A 24,184-nucleotide genomic window follows, 5' to 3' on the forward strand; every position below is an offset into this window, starting at 1 on the left:
CAAGACTAGAAAGTCTGTGAGACTCTTATCTCCAATGAACCACCAAAAGAAATCCAGAAGTGGTGCTGTGGCTCAAAGTGATAGAGCGCTAGCCTTGAGCAAAAGGAGCTCAGGGACAGAGTTGAAGCCCCACAACCAACCAAAACAAATTGTTTTTGCTATTGCTGCCTTCTGTGTTCTCTAAGAAACCTCCCATTCTATCATTCTATCTTGACCCCAGTTCCTAATTCATGGTGCTCACATGTGGAAAATAGGGTGAAGAACTGAAAAGGGGCTGAGGTGTGCATCTTGAATTCTCATTTGTATATGAGGGGATTAAAACGTTTAAAATGGTAAATCCATAATAAGATGATCACTACAATTAACAAAACATACCTCTGCCAACTTCTAATTAAGAGGGGAATAGCACATGCATGCTGTACCTTCTCTCTCTTGGATCCCTGCCAAAACAAACAAACAAAACCCAGAAGATATAAAAAGCCACGAAGGAATCGCAGATTCAAATGGTGACACCTTTTCAAAAGGCAGAGAAGTAATGGAGGCGGCATGGGTAGAGCACAGGCTACAGCGTAGGGGGTTTACTGTGAGACCCAGGCTGTGGGCCCTGGAAATGGGGACCAGCCAGAGACAGAGAGAACTATCAATGAGAGACTTGAAGCCAGGCCCTCATGTGTGGATTTCGCTCCCAGGGAAAGAGCTTCCATTCCAGGGTGCTTATCATATTAAAATATATATATGTATATGTATGTGGTAAAATATACATAATATAAAATTCCAATCTTTATGGTTTTTGTTTTTTTTAACCTTGTGCTAGTCCTAGGGCTTGAACTCAGGACCTAGGCACTGTCTCTTAGCTTTTTGCTCAAGGCTGGCACTCTACCCCTTGATCCCTGCCTCTATTTCCAGTTTTTTGTTGGTTAATTGGAGGTAAGAGTCTCATGGACTTTGCTGCCTAGGCTGGCTTCAAACCAGGATCCTCAGATCTCAGCCTCCAGCTAGAATTATAGGCAGAAACTTACAATCATCTTAGCATTTTTTTAGTTCCTAGTGCATTGACAGTGTGCCACCAAAACCTCCACCAAGCCACAGAATTCTTCCCAAGCTAAAACTTTTGTTTCTAGTAAGCACTCTGTAGTCTCTCCCTTCCCCTCTTAGCCCCCCCCCACACACACCCCATTCTCTTTTCTGCCTCCAGACTCTCTGTGGACGTGGAACCACGCAGTATTTGTCCTTTGTGGTTGATTTCACTCACTTTAGTTTCCCGAAGGTTCATTGATAATATGACATGTTTTCCTTTTTTAAGACTGACTAATATTCCACTGTATGAGTGATGGACCACATTGTGTGTCTCCATTCACCTGTCAGTGAACACCGGGCTGCTTCCTCCTGTTGGCTCTGGCGAATAATGCGGTTAGGGAGCCTGGAATGCACCTTCCTGCTTTCTAGTGACTCATTCTTACGTAGGAACAGATAACCAAGGGTCAGAGGGCAGGTTGCACAATCTTTACATTATAGTCAGAAACCAACATGGAAGAGGAGGAAGAGCTCTTGAAAGTCAAGTAATATTTATATATATATCCTCATATATATATATATATATACATATACATATATATATATATATATATATATAAATGGCAGAAGGATTGAAAAGTGAACTCATAGAACTCTGCAAGCAGATAGCCTGCAAAAAATAGGCCAAATGTAGAAAATAAGAGTTAAGCAGATGGTCCAACACGGAAAGAAAGGGCTTCCCCTGGAGGAGAGAAAGAATGTGTAGTCAAGGAAACAACAGAAGCCATGAGCCATCAGCGATGTGGGCAAAGGTGAAAAGGGACCATAGCAAACTTAGAGTGGTGAAGTTTTCTACCATGTCGGGAATGCAAAGAAGATGCTGAGAGCTCCTAGAACATGAAGCAGGTAATGTGAAGCTTTGGGACACAGGATTAGTATGTGAGGGTTCAATAACAAGAGTAGCTGTGGTTAGACTGTGGGAGAAATAAGCTTTGTGAATTCACAAGAAAGCCACCCTTACCTACTCAGGGAGAGAGGCAGGTACTGGGATTGGGTTAGCGTTAGGGCACCTCAGATTCGAAAATGCCAGCTACAGCAGCCTGCCTAGAAGGAGGAAGATGTCCCAGTGGTTGAATGAGGAGAATTGCCACTTCCCTGACATTCCAGAACACACGTGATCTTCGTCTCGCTGTCTTGAGTGGCAGCCCTGTTCTCTGCACAGAGCAAGGCTGGGCGGGCCTGTGAAGATGCAGGAAGGGAGGGGCGGTGGCTGAGAGCCAAGGCCAGGAGTCAGTGTACCAGCCTGCTGCTCCCGCAGAGCCACAGACTTTCAGGTGGCTCCAATGCTATCTCTATCTCGGCCTGACTCAGCTCCCAAAGCTGATTCAAACATTGAGTCATTTGCCACCTGCAGTCAGTGAACTTCTTCTAAGCCCCCCTTTTAAACACTGCCCGTCCACAGTTGTGAGTTTAAAGACTCCTCTCAGTGGGGGCATGGTAACTCACATCCGGTAATCCTCACTACTGGGGAGGCCGAGTTTGGGAGGATGGTTGTGTGAGGCCAGCCTCGATCCTCCATCTTATTCAACCTAAGCTGAGCATGGTGCCAGGTGCCTGTCGTCCTAGCTAGGTAAGGAGGCATGAAGAGGAGGATCTCAGTCTGGGTGCATCCAGGTTGGAATGCTAGAACCTATTCTAATAATGACTACAGCAAAAGGGTGGGGATGTAGCTCATGTGACAGTGACTGGCAAGCAAGCCACAAGGTCCCAGAGTTCAAACTCCAGTACCAGTAAACAGACAGAAAGTAAATAAACAAAGCCACAACTGCTTTAACCACATTTACTGCCCCACTCCGCCCCCCTCCCCTGTGAGAAAAGCATGCCGCTGCAAGTCATTTCACACAGAAATGTGAAAGTGGAGGAAGCCGGGTTGGGATATAGTGCAGTGGCAAAGTGATTGGGTTCCATCCCCATTAGCAACACACACACACACACACACACACACACACACACACACACAATTTAAAATAAGAGGATCAGCAGGTGCCAGTGGCGCACACCTATAATCCTAGCTACTCAGGAGGCTGAGATCTGAGAATCATGTTCAAAGCCAGCCCAGACAGGAAAGTCTGTGAGACTTATCTCCAATAAACCATCAGAAAACCGGAAGTGGCACTGCGGCTCAAGTGGTAGAGCGCCCACCTTGAGCTGAAGAGCTCAGGGAGAGAGCCTAAGCCCAGAGTTCAAGCCCCACGACCGACAAAAAAATAAAATGAGGATGAAGGACACACAGATAGATAGAACAAAGTAACATAAAAAGGCAGAAGAACACAGGTACTGGATAGCTGAGTATTTACTGCAAAAGAAACATCCTTCCAGCTTTGTTGTGGTTTTGGAATGTTCATAAGGAAACACCATGGGGCTTACTTCCATATCCAAGCCAGCGACTGGCTGAACAACTCCTCCTCAAGCGTTCTCACTGAACACACGGACACCCCCACCGGCTCCCACCTTATCCTGTCTTAGAAGAGCGCTGCTGCTTTGAAGTTCCAGGAATTCTTTGGTCACATCGGATCCTTTTCATCCCAGCTCGCTGCCCTGCCAGGCGCTTCCTCCAGCAGGAAGCTGTCCAAAGGCCACCCTCACTTCCTCTTCTCTCCAACAGAGACCCCATGAAGCATCTACCCACACCACCCTCTAGCAGATCCCATGATCCCATCCCTACCAACACACACGGCCACTCATTTATAATGACCAGGGAAGAGAGGCAGATCACTATTTCCATACTGTGTAGACCTGAGGTCAGCTCCTCACCAAGCTGTGTACGGACAGACACATAACATGGACCCAGCTCTCCCCCAGGCTCTCTTTCTGTAGCCTCTGAGCCTGAATCCTGGGAAGGAATGAGCCCCTTCCCCCCCCCCCCCCACACCCACTCCCTGAAAAAAAGAAGAAAGTTTCTTCTAGTTTTTATGTTTGTTTGTTTTTCTGGTAGTTTACTGGAGATAAGAGTTTCACCGACTTTCCTGACCAGGCTGGTTTCGAAACCAGGATCCTCAGATCTCAGCTTCCCGAGTAGCTAGGATTACAAGCATGAGCCACCAGCGTCCAGCAAACTCATTCTCCCGATTTGATTCTTTTTTTTTCCTCTCCCCTTTGCATCCTTTGCTTTAGTATTTTAAAGGAAAATCGACTTCTTCCGTATGTTTCCCTAAAATACACAGAGTTAAAAAGCAAAAAGGTAATTGCACTGTCATGATCATAAACAACAATACGAAGGAAAATTCCTTTTTTTTTTTTTTTTGGTCCGGTCGTGGGGCCTGAACTCTGGGCCTGGGCGCTGTCCCTCAGCTCTTCAGCTCAAGGCTAGCGCTCTACCACTTGAGCCACAGCGCCACTTCCGGCTTTTTTCTTATGTGGTGCTGAGGAATCGAACCCAGGGCCTCAGGCATGCAAGGCAAGCGCTCTGCCACTGAGCCACCTTCCCAGCCCGACGAAGGAAAATTCCTAAGCATCACCGAAAGATTTCCTGATTGGCTGACAAACGTTCCCCTCCCACCCCCGCTTGGTGAGTTTTCACCAATGTGGGCAAGGCATGACTGCAAACACATACCTGCTAGCTTAGGTTGCATTCTCTCATGTCTTCTTTAATCTAGGAGTTACCCCTCCTTCACCTTTATTTCCATGCCATTAATCTGTGGCAGAAACCAGGGCACTTGTCTCTCACCCACATGCTGAGTTTGTCTGCTTCTTTCTTGGTAGTATCACTGCTTAATTCCTACTTCCTTATCATCTTACTTCTTATCTTCCTTCTCTCTTATCTTCTGTGAGGGGCAGTGAGCGGTACAAGTGTGACTTAATGTTTCCTATTTTCCAAATAGTGTTGTGTGTTTTCTACTACCTCCCACCAGGAGGTTCAGAGGGGCTGCTGGCTCTTTACCTAATCATGGCAAGATTAGGGGGCGCGAAGTGGTTATGGGAAAGTTCTCCTAAGTTGCCTCTAGAAATTTCCCTCATTCACATTGGTTCACCCCTTGGCTTGGTTCAATCTACTGTCTCAGCAAGGATTGTAAAAGGCTCATTCTCTTCTTCTAGCATTCTCTCAGCCAATACCTGAGTTGCTTTATTTTGGGCTGGTCAGGGGGCTTGAACTCAGGGCCTGAACACTGTCCCTGAGCACTTTTGCTCATGGCTAGTGCTCTACCACTTGAGCCACAGCGCCACTTCTGGTTTTCTGGTGGTTCCTTGGAGATAAGAGTCTCATGAACATCCTGCCTGGGCTGGCTTTGAACCGTGATCCTCAGATCTCAGCCTGCTGAGGACCTAGAATTATAGGCACAAGTCACCAGTGGCAGGCTAATAGCTGAGTTCTTATAATGAACAGCTGTCCCCCATGAGGTAGCTTGTCATCTATATTATACCTGACACAAGAGGCAGGATATATGCATCATTTTTTTCCTATTAAATATTAACTTTCACAGCAAGATTAGGACTTGACTCCTAATTTACTTAACAGAGTTCACTGAATTCTTTGGCTTTCCCTGGCTTTTATTCTCATAAGCTCAAACTGATTTTTACAATAATTCTTTTCAATTAATGCACTTGGATGTGTGTGTGTGTGTGTGTGTGTGTGTGTGTGTGTGTGTGTGTGTGTGTGTGTCTCAGATTATCCTATCTCTAGCTAATTCAAATCTACTTATTGCCTTGTGTTTCTTAGCTGAACTATTTGTTACTGCTACCTTCTCTGGTTTTTCTTCTTTACTTTTCCTTGCACGAGAAAATGTTCTGGCTCACCTGAACACCTAGAAATGTCTACTAGACCCCTGGCCAGAGAGCTCAATCTGGGTTCTAGATGTGTTCACTGCTGGGGTGAGGTCGGCTGCTAGGCATGAGCGGAGCTAGGAAATGCGTGTTCCTACTTGTACTTCCAATGAAGATTTAACAGTAAAGGATTTCTATTTAGCTCCATCTTTGCTATAATGTCTCCCAAATACCATATGGTAAAAGACTGGTCCCTAGGTTGGGGTATTAGTGGGAAGTAGAAGGGCCTCCAGGAAGTGAGGCCTAGCAGAAGGAAGTTAGATCACAGTGTATGCCCTCCAGGGAAACACTGGCATCCTTCTCTTTGTCTCTCTGATTCTGAAGAGCTCTGCCACCAGAGCTCCCCACCATGATGCACAGCGCCACCACAGGCCCAGGGCAACAGCACCAGTGAGCATGGACTGCAAGTTCTGAAACTATTGAGCCAACAAACCTTTCTTTCCTTTAAGCCCATCCCCGCCCCAGAAATTTGTCTCAGCAACAGCAATCTGAAATAACAAGTCTGCCAACAGAAAAAAAAAATAGCATTTTTATTTCCATGTTATATACTCCTTATGTTCTTGCCTTTAGGAAAGAAAACATCTAGTTTTCTCCCTACTACATAAGAAGCTGGCTTTGAGGTCCATTTGCATACAACTATGTAGGCATACATGTGAGGATATCTAATACCATGTTAAACAACCACGCATGGAGCATTTTAAAAAGGAATGAGTGTTGAAATAGTGTTAAATGCTTTTTATTGAAGAGCATGTATGGAGATGATCATATAATTAAATTGTGTCCTTACATGACCTAATCTGAGAGCCTGCGGTAAGATTTAGTTCAGTGGTAGAGCATTTGTTCAGCATGTGAGGCCCTGGATCGGAGCCTAGCACTGAGACAAAAGCAAACATGGCACATTCTTTAGGCTGGCGCTGAGTACTTGGGCTGGTACTGCCCTTGAAGAGCAGGTCCTGGATGTCATCCATAGAACAAAAACTTGATCTTCTTTGATAAATTATACAAATGGATTAGATCATATTTGAATTCTTAGAATAAAGCTTATTTGAGCATGGTGTGCTATATTATTCCCTCTCTTCCTCCCTCCCTCCCTCCCTCCCTCCTTTCCTTCCTTCCTTCCTTCCTTCCTCCCTTCTTTCCTCCCTTCCTTCCTTCCTTCCTTCCTCCTTCCTTCCTTCCTTCCTTGGGCTTGAACTTGGGACCTGGGCATTGCCCCTAAATTGTTATGCTCAAGACTATCTCTCGGGGCTGGGAAGGTGGCTCAGTGGTAGAGTGCATGCCTTGCAAGCATGAGGCCCTGGGTTCGATTCCTCAGCACCACATAAACAGAAAAAGCCGGAAGTGGCGCTGTGGCTCAAGTGGTAGAGCGCTAGCCTTGAGCTGAAGAGCTGAGGGACAGCGCCCAGACCCAGAGTTCAGACCCCATGACCGGCAAAAAAAAAAAGACTATCTCTCTACCACTTGAGCCACAGCCTCACTTCTGGCTTTTTCTGAATAGTTTATTGGAGATAAGAGTCTCATAGACTTTCCTTCCCCAGGCTGGTTTGAACTGCAATTCTCAGATCTCAGTTTCGTGAGTAGCTAGGTCCAATCCTAGTGTGTATTCTACTTCTTAACATTTTACTTAACATTTCTGGATGGATATGAGTAATATCACTCTGGAGCTTTCTGTTTTTCTAGTCTTTATCACACGTTAGTTTTTAAATTTTTAAAAAATTATCTCAAAGTAGCTGTATGAAAAGGATTTCCATTTAACTTGTCAATTTATGAGTACAATATATCTTTTTTTTTTTGGGGGGGGGGTCCAGTCGTGGGGCCTGAACTCTGGGCCTGGGCGCTGTCCCTTAGCTCTTTAGCTCAAGGCTAGCATTCTACCACTTGAGCCACAGCACCACTTCTGGCTTTTTTCTTTTTGCTTATGTGGTGCTGAGAAATCGAACCCAGGGCCTCAGGCATGCAAGGCAAGCGTTCTACCACTGAGCCACCTTCCTAGCCCCAGTGAGTATATCTTGACTTAAAGTCATATTAATGTTCTGCTAATTCATTTGGGAGAATATGGAGTTTTTTCCTACTTTTCTATTTTCTTTTAAATAGTGTTGGGATTATCTGAGCTTTAAAGATTTGGGAGAATTCCCCTGGGTGACCATCTGGGCACGCAACTTTTAATCAAGCTCTTCTGTCATTTTCATGTGTAGCTGGGCTGTTTAGATTTTCTGTCTCTACTGGCAACAATTCTGGGCAGCTCTATCGTCTGAAGAAGTTGCCAGTATCATCTTGGTTTTCAATGTATTTGTACAGAGTATTTGTACACTCATTTTAAATTTCCTATTTTTGTAGCATACTTTTCCCATGTCCTATCTTATTCCCACAGATACTCTGTTCTTCTCTTCTCTTTGGTGGGCTGGCAGGTCTTTCTGATCTCCGTCTCAAGAACTAAGATTCTTGATTTATTCTTTTGTTTTGCATTGTAGCTCCAGCTGTTGTATTGATCAATCTTTTCTGCCTTCTTTTCTTTTTTCTCTCCCCCTCCCCCCCAATCAGGGGTCTTGAACTCAGGACCTGGGTGCTATCCCTGAGCTCTTTCACTCAAGGCTAGCACTCTACCACTTTGAACCACAATGCCACTTCTGGTTTTCTGGTGGTTCACTGGAGATAAGAATCTCACGGACTTTCCTACCAAGGCCTGGCTTTGAACCATGACCCTCAGATCTCGGCCTCTTGAGTAGTTAAGGATTACAGGCGTGAGCCACCAGCACCCGGCCTTCTTTTGTTTTCTATCAGAGTTTTGAGTTGCATTCTGGGTTAGCTTTTCTTCATTGTAACAAGTACCTCAGCTCCATTTATTCTGGCCCAGGGCGAGGGTGAACATCATGGCGGGGGGGGGGGGGCTGTGCAGGGGGGAGAGGCTGCTCACTCACCACAGGTAAGAGAGCTGACAGGGCACCGTGTAGCTCACATCATAGAAGCCAGAAAGGATTTTTTCTGGGACTATTTTTCTCTTTTATTCGATGTGGGCCCCCAGCCTGTGGGATGGCACTGCCCACACTCAGGCTAGCTTCCTCCACTCTCTATTAATTTTCTCCAGAAATGCCCTCATAGACACACATGGCACATCTCAATTGAGCTAACTGACAGCTGAGATTCACCATCACAAGCCGGGCACTGGTGTCTCATGCCTGTAATCCTAGCTGCCAGGAGGCTGAGATCTAATAAGTATGGTTTGAAGCCAGCCTGAGCAGGAAAATCCAAGAGACTTTTACCTCTAATTAACACCAAATAGCCAGAAGTGGAGTGGTAGCTCAAGTGGTAGAGTGCTAGTCTTGAGCCAAAAAAGCGCAGAGATGGTGGCCAGGCCCTGAGTTTAAACCCTAGGACCCGCACATGAAAATAAAAAAATAAAGATAAAAAGATTTGCCACCACAGAGGCTTCACCTACCACTTCTTTCTAATCTTAACAAAAAGTTACATTTATCTTACAAATTTTCTTAAGTACTACTTCCAAACAGAATATACTCTGATGTTTTCATTATTTTCTCCCCCAGAATTCTGCAGTTTTGTGTTTTTCTTCTTTTTATCCAAAGCTTAAGAGTATTTAATTTTCTACATTGAAGATTGCTAATGGTTTCTGTGTGGCCCCTCAAAATTCAAATGTTGAACCCTAACCACAAAGGTCATGGCATTAAGGGGTTAAGATACAGCCTGTGGTACAGTGCCAGCCTAGTGTAGACACGCCCTAAGATTGACTCCCAGTACTGGGAGGAAAAAGGAAGTGGGGTTCTTTTTTTTGGGTCCAGTCGGGGGGCCTGAACTCTGGGCCTGAGCGCTGTCCCTCAGCTCTTCAGCTCAAGGCTAGCACTCTACCACTTGAGCCACAGCGCCACTTCCGGCCTTTTTCTTTTTTCTTATGTGGTGCTGAGGAATCGAACCCAGGGCCTCAGGCATGCAAGGCAAACGCTCTACCACTGAGCCACCTTCCCAGCCCCAGGAAGTGGGGTTCTGAGGGGCCAGTAGATCATAAGGGTAGAGACCCCATGATTGGGATTAAAAGAGACCCCCGAGAGCTGCCTTCACCCAACCATGTAAAGACACAGCAAGAAGGCTCCATCCATGATGGAGTGTCCCCAATCCCCCATGACACCAAACCTGTGCCATGATCTGGGAACACTATGAGAAATAAATGTCTACTGTTTATAGGCCAGTTTATAGAATATTTATTATAGCCATCCAAGGGCTTAGGGCAGGTTTTCATGGATAAAACAATCTAAGAGTTCGAACCTTCACGAGTGCAGGCATCTGTCCTCCATCCTAGCTTTCTGATTGGCTATCTTCATCTCTCCTCTATGGTGCCTTTGGTTTCACTGCAAAACTGTGACACTTCTGGTTGGTCACTCTTGACAGGAAACAAAGTCACACCTCGCTCTGTCACTCAGCAGCCTGCGATGTTCCCGGAAGTTAATTAATAATGTCCCAAGTTGTCCTACCGCTATCTGTGTACGCAGGGCGTTGACTGTAAGGTTTGTTTCGGGTCTAAATTCCATTCTGTCACTACCCTGTAAGGGCCAGGCTACCTGTTTTCCATTTCCAATAGGCTACCTCTAAGAGAGGCAAAAAAGTCACACCCCATATAGTATTAAATTCTAAAGCAACCAAAGGCTGAGAGTCCCTTCTGTGTGTCCTTCTTGGCTTGCATGTTAGAATCTTCTTTGGCTAATGGAAATTGTGTACCGGGTACAAACGCACATAAAGACTTTACTCTCACACCATGAGACTAGCAACAGAAACTTGGAAGGAAGAAACGACACTTTTTAAAGCTGAACTTGGCAGTCATTTTATGTAAATTGTAAAGAAATTCTCTCTAACAGGAGGTGGTGAGCGGCCCTTAAAGTTAGAAAAGAAAACTCTTAAAGTGACTCTATTAAAGCCAGGCTCTGGTGGCTCATGCTTGTAATCCTAGTGACCCAGGAGGCTGAGATCTGAGGATCACAGTTCAAAGCCAGCCTGGGCAAGAAAGTCTCTAAGACTTTTATTTCTAATTAACCACCAGAGCATCAGAAGTGGTGCTGTGGCTCAAAGTGGTAGAATGTTAGCCTTGAGCAAAAGAGCTCAGAACAATGCTCATCTCCCAATCCAAGCCCCGTGACTGACAAAAAAAAAAGCGCCCCTATTATTAGTGTGATAGCACTTCTCTATTCTTCTGTTCCAAAAAAAGCTGCCTCTAGGTTTAGAATGTGGAGTTACATCTGTCACTGCTTCCCTGGAAACCACAGCCCTCAGCCTCAGATGGTGCATCTGTCTCATGAGATGCTTCCATGGCTTCATCAATTCTACCTTGTCTGACGGCAACACTTTCTTTCTAAACTATTTTCCCAGCATATCTTCCTTTATGCTGACACATGTCAATCGGTTTCTTTTCGATGTGTCTCTGTGCACACAGAACTACATTTTAATTTATCTGAGAATCTTTACCTTTTGAGGTAGTGGTTGGGAAGTATTGGGGCTGAACTCACGGCCCTGCACATGCTAAACATAGCAAGTTCTACCACTGAGCTACACGCACGACCCAAGTATATTTGCTTTTTAATAGTAATATAAACCTATTTGCATTTATCAATGTGGATGATTTATGTAATGCTTAATGTACAGTATAAACCTGTTTTGCTTTTGCTTCCATCTGCCCCCCCCCCCCCCCCCGCTTAACATTTATTTTATTTTGGTGCATAAGAAGTTTTGCTGTGTGTATGTGTGTGTGTGAGGGAGGGGGGAACTGTTCCTAACCTTTTATGCTCAAGGCTAGCCCTCTACCACTGGAGTCACAGCTCTATTTCCTGCTTTTTGGTGGTTCACTGGAGATAAGAGTCTCACATAGACTTTTCTGCCCAGGCTGGCTTAGAACCGCAATCCTCAGATCTCAACTTCCTGAGTAGCTGGGCTTACAGGTGTGAGACAATGGTGCCTAGCAATTTTTGCATGGTTGTGGTACTGGCTTCTTATCATTTTTGCCTCTATGCACTATTTTCTGTCCTCTATTTGTAAATTACCTGCTAGAGCATAGTTTTCCCCAAGTCCAACGACAGACACCTTTTCTCACCAGGACTACTCTTTCATTTGCAAATTAACAGATAAACTCCTGGGCTACAGGCAACCCTTTTGTAAAGGGCTACATTTTTTTCCCTTAAGTTTCTAAGAAAATCTTCAATTAGCAGTTTAGAATCTTCTAAAATTAGTTAAGTGAAAGGAAATGATTGGTGTGAAAAAGCAAGGGTTAGCTGCTTGGGAGAATGTCTAATTGAGGGTTGTAAGTTTCTTCTCTCGAGAAGAATAAATATTTTGAAGAGTAACACTGAAGGTGGCATTTTAAAGAGAAATTAAATGGTTATGAGACGCCACAGGGAATAGTGAAAATGGTACCAGAACAATCAAAGAAAATGATAATGGGATAATGAACAGGTTAATAGTGGAATGACAGTAATTAATAGTAATAAGATTACCATTAGAATCTTAATTACACTTAAAGCAGTGGGATGAAACAGAAAATCTAAAATACCTGATGGTATGAAAATCGTAAACCTCGACTTAAAAACTACTTAGCAAGGGTAAAAGGAAAGAAACAACAAATGGAAAAAGAATATATATATATTTTTAAAAACTGTTCCCCCAAATATAAACAACACTGATGAGCAGTTTTTCACATATCAAATCACTACGTATTTGTAGCAACCTTGAGCTAGGCACCAGTGGCTCACGCCCAAAATCTTAGGAGGCTGAGATCTGAAGATCATAGTTTAGAGCCAGCTGAGGCAGACAAATCCATCTCCAATTAACCACAAAAAAGCTGGAAGTGGAAACACAGCTCAAGTGGTAGAGCACCAGCCTTGAGCAAGAATGCCAAGCAAGAGCTCAAGCCTCCCTACCTGTGTGTACACACATATATACACACACACAGAGTCAATCTATTTAGGTTTGTGACAGGACTGGGGAACCTAGAGCTTCACACATGTTAGGCAAGTACTGTCTACCACTAAGCTACACCCCAGCTCAATGGACCATTTTTATAATGAAGATGTGTGAACTTCTGGTTGGTATGTTTATTCCTTTGCCTTTGGGGATAGCAAAATGTATCAAAATATGAATTGATTAGAAGGAATATAAAGGAAGTGAATTTGGTCCAAGTACATTATATCCATGTTATAAATATCACAATGAAATCGCTTTGTACAATTATGTGAAAAGTTCTTATAATGTAAATTGCTGAGGATGTAGTTCAATGGTACAGTACTTGCTTAGCATGTGTAAGGCCCTGTGTTCACTGTCCTCCAACACAAGCAACAGAGAAATGGATGGATAGACAGACAAACACATACTCCTTAGCCACCATGCCTACTTCTAGATATTTACCCAGAGAATACAATCATAAAAATGTTCAAAGGAGCCAGGTACTGTGTCTCATGCTTGTAATCCTAGTAGGATTACTCAGGAGACTGAGATCTGAGGACGTAGGTTTGAAGCCAGTCTGGGCAGGAAAAGTCCATGTGACTCTTACCTCCAATTAACCACTGGAAAAACCGCAAGTAGAGCTGTGGCTCAAAGTGGGCAGAGTGCTAGCCGTGAGCACAAAAGCTCAGGGACAGAGCCTAGGTCCTAAGTTCAAGCTCCACAGGGTACTTAAAAAAAAAAAAGTTCAAAGATATAGGCAGTAGAGCAGTGTTTGATAGTGAAGGCCAGGAAAAAACACATCCTCTAATAGCAGACAGGATAGGTAAACCAGGGTCCATCCATAAAAAGGACTCCATTCCATGAGCAAGATCACACTGTCTCTTTCTGTGCCTGGCTTATTTCACTTACCACAATAACCTCCAGATCCATTCATGTTGTGCCAAATGATGGGACTGAATCCTTTTTATGGCTAAATAGTTTTCCCGGGTATATTAAACAGCACACTTTCATTATTCATCCATGCACCGATGGACAGTTAAATCTGACTCCACATCCTGGCCAATGTGAATTGTGGGAGTGCCAATGTCCATTTCATTTTCTTGGGGTCTATACCCAGGTATGAGGGTTTTGCTAAACTACATGGAAGGTCTATTTTTAGGGTATGGGGATTTTTTTTGGGGGGTCCGGTCCTGGGGCCTGAACTCTGGGCCTAGGCACTGTCCTTCAGCTCTTCAGTTCAAGGCTAGCGCTCTACCACTTGAGCCACAGCACCACTTCCGGCTTTTTTTTTCTGCTTATGTGGTGCTGAGGAATCGAACCCAGGGCCTCAAGCATGCAAGGCAAGCGCTCTACCACTGAGCCACCTTCCCAGCCCAGGGGATTTTTTTTGAACCTCCATACCCTTTTCCATAATGGCTATACCTGGTTCATATTCCCATCAATGTGATCTCGGAGTTTCTCTTTCTCTCTATTCTTCCCAGCAGAGTGAGTGAGTGAGTGAGTAAATGTGTGTGTGTGTGTGTGTGTGTGTGTGTGTGTGTGTGTTGGTTCTGGGGCTTGAACTCAGGGCCTGGGCATTGTTCTTGAGTTTTTTTTTTAAACTCAAGGCTAGTGCTCTATTATTTGAGCCACAGCCCTAGTACTAAATTTTGGTGGTTTGTTGCAGGTAGGTCTCATGGACTTTCTTGCCTGAGCTGGCTTTTAGAACCTGAATTTCAGATCTCAGCCTTGTGAGTTTAGCTAGGATTACAGGGATGGGTGAGGCAGGCTGGTGTGTGTGTGTGTGTGTGTGTGTGTGTGTGTGTGTGTGTGTGTGTGTGTGTGCGTATCTTGTTGCTAATAGCTGGAGAGAGGTAATATCTCATCATGGTTTAAACATTTAACAATACAAGAATCAAGGAATAATAAAAAATAGAGAAAGAGTGGAAGAAAAAGGAAGGAAAGAAGATATTTTTGAAGGCTTGAGAGATGAAAAGAATATTCACAATCCATATGTGAAAAAGGCTGACAAGTGTGTCCATTCTCACATGTGCGTGCACACACACACATATACACACACAATAGAATCCCTGCTGTGTATATTAATACACATCTACAACATGAACATGGAACGTGTTTTTTCAGGTACTGCCTCCTACCTTGACAGCCATGGTGTCAGGTGCAGGGTGACCACGCCACAGGGGCTGATCTGAGGACCAGGTGACCAATCATAGGTACTTTGTAATGGATTAAACCCTGCAATTTAATTTGGTTGTTCTGAACTGAGATCTGACCCCAGCTCAGTGGGTGAGCTGTTATCTAAGGAATGCTGGTAAGGCCTGGCCCACCAGGATAGCCTAACAAGTCACCATACTGAGATTCCAACATTCTTAGCTTTCGGTGGAATGTAAAGGCCGAAAAGCCTCCAGGCACTTGCTGGAAGGAAGGTAAACAACCAGGCTAATCCCCTGGGAATGCTGGCTGCATCCACCTGAGCGGGCATCAGTCACACCAAATATCCCACCAGCTCCTTCTAATATGGCTGCCTGAACTTCCGTCATTAAAGGGTGGTTCATAGGTTCAGCAGCTGATATAGGTCACCAAGTGTGTTCTTTCCAAAATGCCACTGTAGGGGAGAGGGGACTTTTAAGAAGCACCTGGATCGGGGCTCTGTCCCCTAGAATGGATTAATCCATTCACAGATCAGCGGATTATCAAGGGAGCAAGCTCTCTCCAGCTAGCTGGCTGTGTCTTATCATATCATGCCCTCAGTTATGCAGCAAGGCCCCTCACCAGCAGGTCAGATTGGTGCCGTGCTCCTGGATTTTGCTCCCTCTAGAAGTGTGAGCTAAATAACCTCTATGCCTTTGTAGATTACTCTGCATCAGCATTTTGTGTTGTTTGATGTCTGCTCTTACAGTGCTAGAAATAGAAGCCAGGGCCTCACACATTACCCCAGAGCTGCGTTCTGCCCTGGTGTTTCCCACAGCAACAGAACACAGACCAAGAAACCACCTGCCTCTATGCTGTTCTGCAGGCTTGGTACAAATGTTGCCTTGTTTTCAGAACATGGTATGTTATTCTCCATGGATTTCCTTGCTCTATTGTTGCCATGTTGCCCGATGGTCACCTAGCATGAGAAGAACAAGGGCTTCTGGGGTGAGGCTGATAGTCCCTAGCACTTCGGGGTAGTGCTGTTGTCTCTGTTCCATTTGCTTCTATTCCAGCAGAGTGGCCTGAGTGGGAAGGGGAGATGTGTGAAGCTGAGTCTCTACTTCCTCTGCAGGCCACCCTTTCCTGTAGCCCCACCCATCTCCCCCGAGGAGAGAGGTACCCTCAGGCCCTTGGATGCATGGGCCACCAGCAGTGTGAGTGTGGGGTTAATGGTGGCAGGTGTCCAGGGTGCTGAGGCCTCTTCTGCTTGGTGACCCAACAAGCTCCTCAGCATCCTTGAGCGCCAAGTTTCCTCACCTTCAGAATGCAGGGACAGCATTTCTCCTGGGCAGACAGTCATCAAAGGTAAAGTGTGGTTCTTATTCTGTGTGGCCTTTTACATTTTTTTTTTTTTTTTTTGGTCAGTTGTGGGGCTTGAACTCTGGGCCTGAGCTCTGTTCCACAGCTCTTCAGTTCAAAGGCTAGTGCTCTACCACTTGAGCCACAGTACCACTTCCGGTTTTCTTATTGGAGATAAGAGTCTCACAGACTTTCCTGCCAGGTTTGGTTTTGAACTGCAATCTTCAAATCTCAGCTTCCTGAGTAGCAGGTGTGAGCCACCAGTGCCGGCTAAAAATTTTTTTTTAATTCAATTTTCTGCATAATTACTCCTTCCTCCCCTCTTTATTTCATTGTGGGAATTAAACTCAGGGCCTGGGTGCTGTCCCTGAACATTGTGGGAATTAAACTCAGGGCCTGGGCACTGTCCCTGAGCATTGTGGGAATTAAACTCAGGGCCTGGGCACTGTCCCTGAGCCTCTCTGTACCACAGCCCACTTCTGGTTTCCTGGTAGTTAACTGGAGATGAGAGTCTCGGGACTTTCCTGCCTGGGCTCACAACTGTGATCCTCAGATATCAACCTTCTGAGTAGGTAGGATTACAGGCAAGAGCCACCAGTGACCAGCCATAACTACAAATTCTAAGGCACACATACATACCCATGTTTTCTTTGCATGTACTGCCCTGGGAAGTGTCCGTCAGTCACACTCTGTCAGCTTCCCACCACTGTAGCAAAATACCTGAGGCATCCTGGGTGCTGGCAGTCACACACCTGCAATCCTAGCTACTCAGGGGGCCCGAGAGCTGAAGGATCGCAGTTGGAAGCCTGCTCAGGCCAGACATTCTGTGAGACTCTTATCTCTAGTTAGCCATCAGAAAACCAGAAGTGGAGCTATGGCTAAAGTGGTAGAGCACTAGCCTTGAGCAAAACAGCTCAGGGACAGCATCTAGGTCCTGAGTTCAAGCCCCATGACCAACAACAATAACAAAAAAATCCCCCAAAACCCTAAAACAATCTACTTACAAGAGCACAGGTTTACTCTGACATGCAGTTTTAGGGGTTTCAGTCCATAGTTCCTTGGCTTCATTGCCTTTAGGTTCATGGTGAGGCAGAGCATGGTAGCACTGGGCATGTGGTGGCCCAGCCAGAAAAGTGGGAAGTCAGAAGCAGGACCTAGTGTCTCACAACCCCATTTGAGACTCATCCACAATGACCAAAGGGATCTTACTAGGCCGAGTCCTAAAGCTACCACCATCTCCCAGCAGCAACGGGAACTAAGCCTTTAACACATGACCCCTCCTAGATCCATCTATAGCCAGCACCTACCACTGGCAGAAGTCTGGGAGCCAGGAAGAGGCCAGTGGTCTCTAATGTATTCTCCTTCAGAATTCTGACAGGCAGATCTCTCTCTCTCTCTCTCTCTCTCTCTCTTTATCTCTCTCTCTCATAGCTTTATTGAGGTATATTTCACACACCATAAAATTTATCCACTCAAAGGGTAAAGATCAGTGGTTTTTATTACTGACAGGCCGACCTTGGCCAGCAGAGAGAGAAAGGCAGAAAGTAAATTGACTCCTTGGTCACTGGCTAGCACTCTCTGTTCTCTACCTTCTCCTCATCTTTACCTGGGCGCATTTGTGCAGCAACTCCTGGTGGAAGCAAGTCTGGGAGGGAGGGAGCAAGGGAGGGAGGAGGGAGGGAGCAATCAGCCAGGGTAGCAGGTTTAACTTATTGTGGCATAACCCCACTAGCAGGATAAGTGAAAGACTGTAACTATGTATTTTACTGAAAACCCAAAGAAATAGTTAAAAATGACATGAAGCAAATAAACACATTTTTGTGAAACTTGAGAACAGAAAAGAAATTCTCAATTTTCTTTTTTTTTTTTTAAGAATGAGTATTTTTTTAAAGCTGTGGTGTATAATCTTTGTCATATTTCTTTGACTATTCAAAAATCTCACAAGTAACCATATGGGCCTATCTAACGATCATTACTTAGAGCCAGGCTGCAATCCCAGCTACTTAGTAGGCAGAGATCTGGAGGAATGTAGTTTGAAGCCACCCTTGGCATAAAGTCAGTGAGACCCTCATCTCAACAACAACAACAAAGCTGGATGTGGTATTTCACACCTGTTATCCCAGCTATGTGGGAAGTAAGTAGATGGATAGAAGTCCATACCAGCCCAGGAAAAAAAATCCTGACCCTATCCCCCAAATGACCAACACAAAAAGGGCTGGGGATGTGTCTCAAGAGGTAGAGAGCTTGCCTACCAAGTGTTGAGGCCTTGAGTTCAAAACTCCAATTTTAAGCCAAAATACCCCCCCAAAACCCAAAAAACACAACTGGGGACAAAGAAAGAATCCACGTTAAGACAATCTAACACTTCATCTAGTTACTGGCACTCAAATTCAGGGCCTGGGTGTTGTCTCTACTGAATGACTAACACGAAGGACAGATAAGTTCTTGCTTCCTCAAAAGAGGCAATGTATTAATTAATTCTACTCTTACTTTATTTTATTTTTTTATAATACAGGCATCTCATGCATGAGTGCTGCAGGCAACATCTGATCCTGCACTACATGCTTACCTGCATTAATTGCTAGTTTAAAAGGCAGAACTAAAAGCAAAAACCATTCAAGGTGAAATAACCCAGCTCCCATCTTCCTACACATCTGTGATTAAAGTAGGATGAGTCATGGCACTTTAGATAATTTATATGAAGGAGGAGGCTTCTCTGGAACAGAGAAGTAGGGCAGGGCTCCCAGTGACCTTCCCAACCCTTCCCACATCCCAACCCCACAGTTCCCTGCTGGCCTATCAAGCCAGCTCCACCCAACTCCACAGTTCCCTGCTGGCCTATCACAAGCCAGCCTCACCCAACCCCACAATTCCCTGCTGGCCTATCAGAAGCCAGTCCCACCCAACCCCCCCCCCACACACACACACAGTTCCCTGCTGGCCTATCAGAAGCCAGACCCACCTTGAGTGACACCAATGCAAAACACTGATGATGACTTTGGTCATGACCCAGCCAACTGGAGTAACAAGAAGGAATGCTTACTGATCTCCTGAACTAGTCCCCCCAGAAAGAATCTAAATTTATAAGTAATAAAAGAGAGAACATTTCCCATCTTAGTATACACATAAAGTCTCAACTGGAAAACAAAAACCCACTTCTAAAGTGGTTTTCAACTTCAAATACAAGCACATATTAGAGGCAAAAGCTAATTAGGAGCTTTGTTGTGGACAGGGTCAGTGTGGAGAGTCGTGATGACAGGAAGCGAAGCTCACAAAGATTTTTTATTTGTGGATTTCAAAATATTCCACCATTTCAGTTTCTGAAATAGCTGCAGGCTTCCTGTACAGTAAAATACATTAGTCAGTTAAGGCTAGGACTCTGAAGATCATGTGGGAGCAGGGTCATTGCAGGGATACTGAGATGTTTCTGACTCTCTGAGAAGGTAAGACATGAAGTCACGGCATTTCCTGGACTGGCATTAGGCCACATTCCTGAGATGCTTCTGCTGTTTGCTCTTCTCTTTGGCCCTTCCCAGCCCCACAGCACTGGAGATCTCCCGGTTCATGTTAGCATTTAACTAACTCTCAACGACCCCAACATCAACTTTTTTCTCTCTCAAAGTATCCGTATTCTCACACTTAAACTCCTCACATTTACCTTGCAAACGTTCTGCTGAGATAACTGTTTGCTCTGTCAGGGCCATCCTCCCTAAAGCCCTTATCTTTCTCCATAATATTTGTTAGGCATTAAAAGGAAATCCCTCTCTCTCCCTTAAGGTGATGGGGGACATGAGAAAGGTCTCTGGAGCAGCACGGGGCTAAGCACCATCAGGAAAGGACTGTGGGGAAGGGGGAAACTGAGACCTGCTGAACCACCTCGCCATCATTCCAAAGGACTCCACATTCCTGGCTTTACCAGGCCTTGGATGATTTGACCCCACCATTCCATTCCTAAAGCCACACCTGGTCTTTGTGGCTACCTTTCCTACTGACTTCAAAACTCTAAGCTCTGGTATTTCTGGGCCTTCTTCCTCCCTCGCCCCTTCTGATTCATCTCCACACAACATCAGCCCCTCACCTTGCATCCCAGCTCTTCCTCCATCTTCCACTGCACACACCTGGTTCAGACCCACCCGCCCACCGCCCATGCTATGCCTAGGCTGACACACTCCTCTGGATGGACTCACACCTGACTGGCCCTGGTCCTGTCCTCCGTCATGCTTGATACAGTCCCCACATGCATGCCCAGTCCTGTACAATCTTCTATTGTCACTCTCTTTAGATCCCCACTTTCTCCTTCCCCAAGTAGTGATCTCTATGTTCAATCGCTATGGGGCCCTGCCACCCAGCCCTATACAAATTTACCCAGGTGACTCTTGGGGTCCTCCTCTGTAGGGACCCCCTCTTTTGTGCTTTGGAGTACATCTGTCCACACACTCCATTCGTGTCCCTTCATCCTTTGCTACCTCCAAGACTTCCCCTAGAGATAAAGAGATGCTCAATACAATCGCGTGTTAAAAAGTAGCATAGGAGCTGGGTGCCAGTGGCTCACACCTGTAATCCTAGCTACTCAGGAGCCTGAGATCTGAGGATCGCGGTTCAAAGCCAGCCTGGGCAAGAAAGTCCATGAAACTCTTATCTCCAATTAACCACCAGAAAACCAGAAGTGGCGCTGTGGATCAAGTGGTAGAGCACTATCCTTGAGCTGAAGAGCTGAGGGACAGCGCCCAGGCCTAGAGTTCAAGACCCACAACCGGAAAAAAAAAAAAAGAAAGAAAGAAAGAAAGGAAGGAAGTAGCATAGGTCACTGAGGCGCTGATGGCTTGCACCTGTAATCTAGCTGCTCAGAAGGCTGAGATCTGAGGAGCATAGTTTGGAGCCAGCCCAAGCAGACAAATCTGAGAGACCCTTATCTTCAATTATCCCACAAAAAGCCAGAAGTGAGAGTGTGGCTCTAGGGGTAGAGAGCCAGCCATGAGGAAATCAGGCAAGGGAAAGCTTAAGGCCCTGAGTTCAAGCTCTGGCACTGGCAAGCGCATGCGCATAAACACACAGTTGGCATATGTTGAAATTAAACATTTCTATACTAAACATTTAACAGTCAAAAGGCAAATACAGTGGTAGGCCCTGTCCTCAGCACCACGCCTTACCCATGGGGGCAGTGCCCGCCTTCACTGGTCACCAACTGTCCAGACTGGTACTCTTTCCTTGTTGCTTCCACCCCAGCCCATTCCTGAGCCATCCTGGCCAGCCTCCCTCCTTCCTCTGCTTGAATCCAGAAGACCACTGACTGCCCCTCGCCCGAGGCTGCCTTCCCCACTCCTGCAACTCTAACCACTCCACTTCTGTCTTGGATATGTCTTTACTGGGACCACAGTCCAACCCAAGGCCGGTCCAATGAACACTCTGACACGTGACCAGCTTATTTCTTCATCTCAGGAATTATAAATGGTCTCTCCTTGGTTTGGGTGTGTATAGTACAATGGCAGAGTGATTGATTAACCTGCATGGAGCTCCGGGCTCCATCCCCAGCACTGAAACATAAAGGATCCTCCCAAACTTGCATCACTACCACTAACTGGCTGAACAAAAGGAATACCACGCCATAACGACTGCCCTTACCTGGTAAAACCAACCACGGGCTTCTCAAAATCCCTGACCCCAATTTACTGAGACCCTGAGAGCTCTCTCTCTGGTCATTGGTTTCTTCTCAGTTTCTACCTATTTCCAACTGATTGGTCATCACACCAAGGACAAATATACACCTTTGTATAGTAAGTGGCTCATTCATTTACCATTGATTTATTTATTTCTGTTGGTCATGGGGTTTGAACTCAGGGCCTAGGCTCTGTCCCTGAGCTCTTTTGCTCAAGGTTAGTGTTCTTCTACCTTTTTGAACTACAGTGCCACTACTGGTTTTTTGGGTGGCTCATTGGAGATAAGAGTCTCACGAGGCCTTTTCTGCCCAGGCTGGCTTTGAACCACCATCCTGGGATCTCAGTCTCCTAAGTAGCTGGGGTTACAGGTGTGAGCCACTGGCACCCAGCCATTTACCACTTATTTTAAGGAATGAGAAGTGTTTTGAGTTGTGAACTTGACAGCGTTCTTTCAGGGTTGGCAAACCATGGTGCTCTAGATGATTCCATTACATTTCATAATCACTCATATTATATATAATGCGAGTACTACAGGATTTAGGCTTAGAGTTGCTTATGGCTTCCAGAGTTTGCTTTAAGTATGGTATTGGTGAAATTATATGCACAGGCACAAGCAAAGTAAAAAATAACGAGGAGGCTGGGAAGGTGGCTCAGTGATAGAGTGCTTGCCTTACATGCATGAGGCCCTGGGTTCAATTCCTCAGCACCACATAAGCAGAAAAAGCCGGAAGTGGTGCTGTAGCTCAAGTGGTAGAGCGCTAGCCTTGAGCTGAAGAGCTGAGGGACAGCACCCAGGCCCAGAGTTCAGGCCTCACAACTGGCAAAATAAATAAATAAAGGAGGAATGTACTGGAAAAAACAAGCCTGGGACAAAGAGGAAGAATCTGAAGTTTTACCAATGTTATTTATTAGCTTCCCTTGGCTAAATTCCTGGCTTTCTCATTTTATTCCATCCGACAAAGGAACCGAGTGTTATGTTTAGAAATCACCTTGCAACCAGCACAGGCTGGCCTGGATTTCCACGATTGTCCTAGGAAATACCAGTAACACTGCTTCCGGCCCAGCTGCTCCCAGTAATTCAATCAACCAAAATAACTTGACTGGAAAAGTTCTACCACTTGCATTTCCACATTAAAGACGACTCACCTTCCACTGCAGCCGAGCCCTGAGGGGTTAGAATTGGGAACAATGACATACAGTGCTCTAACCAAGGCCAAGATGCTAGGAAGCTCTGCCCCCCTGTGGTCGCTGACTGGCTGGATCAGCAGGCCGCCCTGCCCTGGGGCGTGAGGGAGAAGGTTCCTAAGCACCTTGATTGAGTCAGATGCTACTGGAAAGAGTAAGGATGAAGCCTTCCACACAGAAACACTCCTGGCCCAGGCATTCATCACCAAAATACATAAGAAACGGCTGCAGGTGGAGGGAGGCGACTATTCTATTCTGCATAAAGCCCTGGGAGCGTCTCTCCACGGCTGTGGCAAACAGAACCTTCCAGCTCTGGGAGGATGCTGGGGCCTAATTTAAATTCACTATCATCTGCCACTAATGCTTCAGCTATGACGTGTGTATGTGTGTGTGTGTGTGTGTGTATGTGTATGTGAGAGAGAGAGACAGACAGACAGAGACAGAGACAGAGACAAACACAGAGAGAGTCCTGGGGCTTGAACTCAACTTCTTTCTCACTCCAAGCTAGCACTCTCTCGGGCCACAGCTCTACTTCCAGATTTTAATTTTTTTTTTTTTTTGGTGCCCAGGCTGGCTTTGAACCTCTAACCTCAGCCTCCAGAGTAGCTAGGATTACAGGCATAAGCCTTTAGCTCTTAGTTCTTAGAGATTTTAAATGAATATTCGAGATCACGCGTGGCTTCCTTTGGCACCGAGGGTGCATGTATACACAGTGTACTTTCACCATACTCTCTCCCCATCTCCCCCTGATGGTTCTCCTCCCAAATCTACATTCCATCTATGAGAGACAACATGAGACATTCAGTGCTGAGTCTGGCTTATTTCACTTCACGTGATCTTCAGTTTCTCCCTGCAAATGATATAATTACATTCTTTACGATTGAATAATATTCTGTGTGTGTATGTGTGCGCGTGTGTGTGTGTGAGAGAGAGAGACTCATTTTTCTTTACCCATGCACTATTTGATGGATGCCCCATCTGAGGGCGATGGGGCATAAAGCTGAGGATGTTCATTCTTTTTATGCCCCAGGTGTGGTATAACAAAATCATATGGTAGTTTTTGTTTTCTGAGGGCCCTCCAT

Source organism: Dipodomys spectabilis, unplaced genomic scaffold (genome assembly GCF_019054845.1).
Source record: "Dipodomys spectabilis isolate Male_0828 unplaced genomic scaffold, ASM1905484v1 ptg000233l, whole genome shotgun sequence".
In the NCBI taxonomy this organism is placed as follows: domain Eukaryota; kingdom Metazoa; phylum Chordata; class Mammalia; order Rodentia; family Heteromyidae; genus Dipodomys; species Dipodomys spectabilis.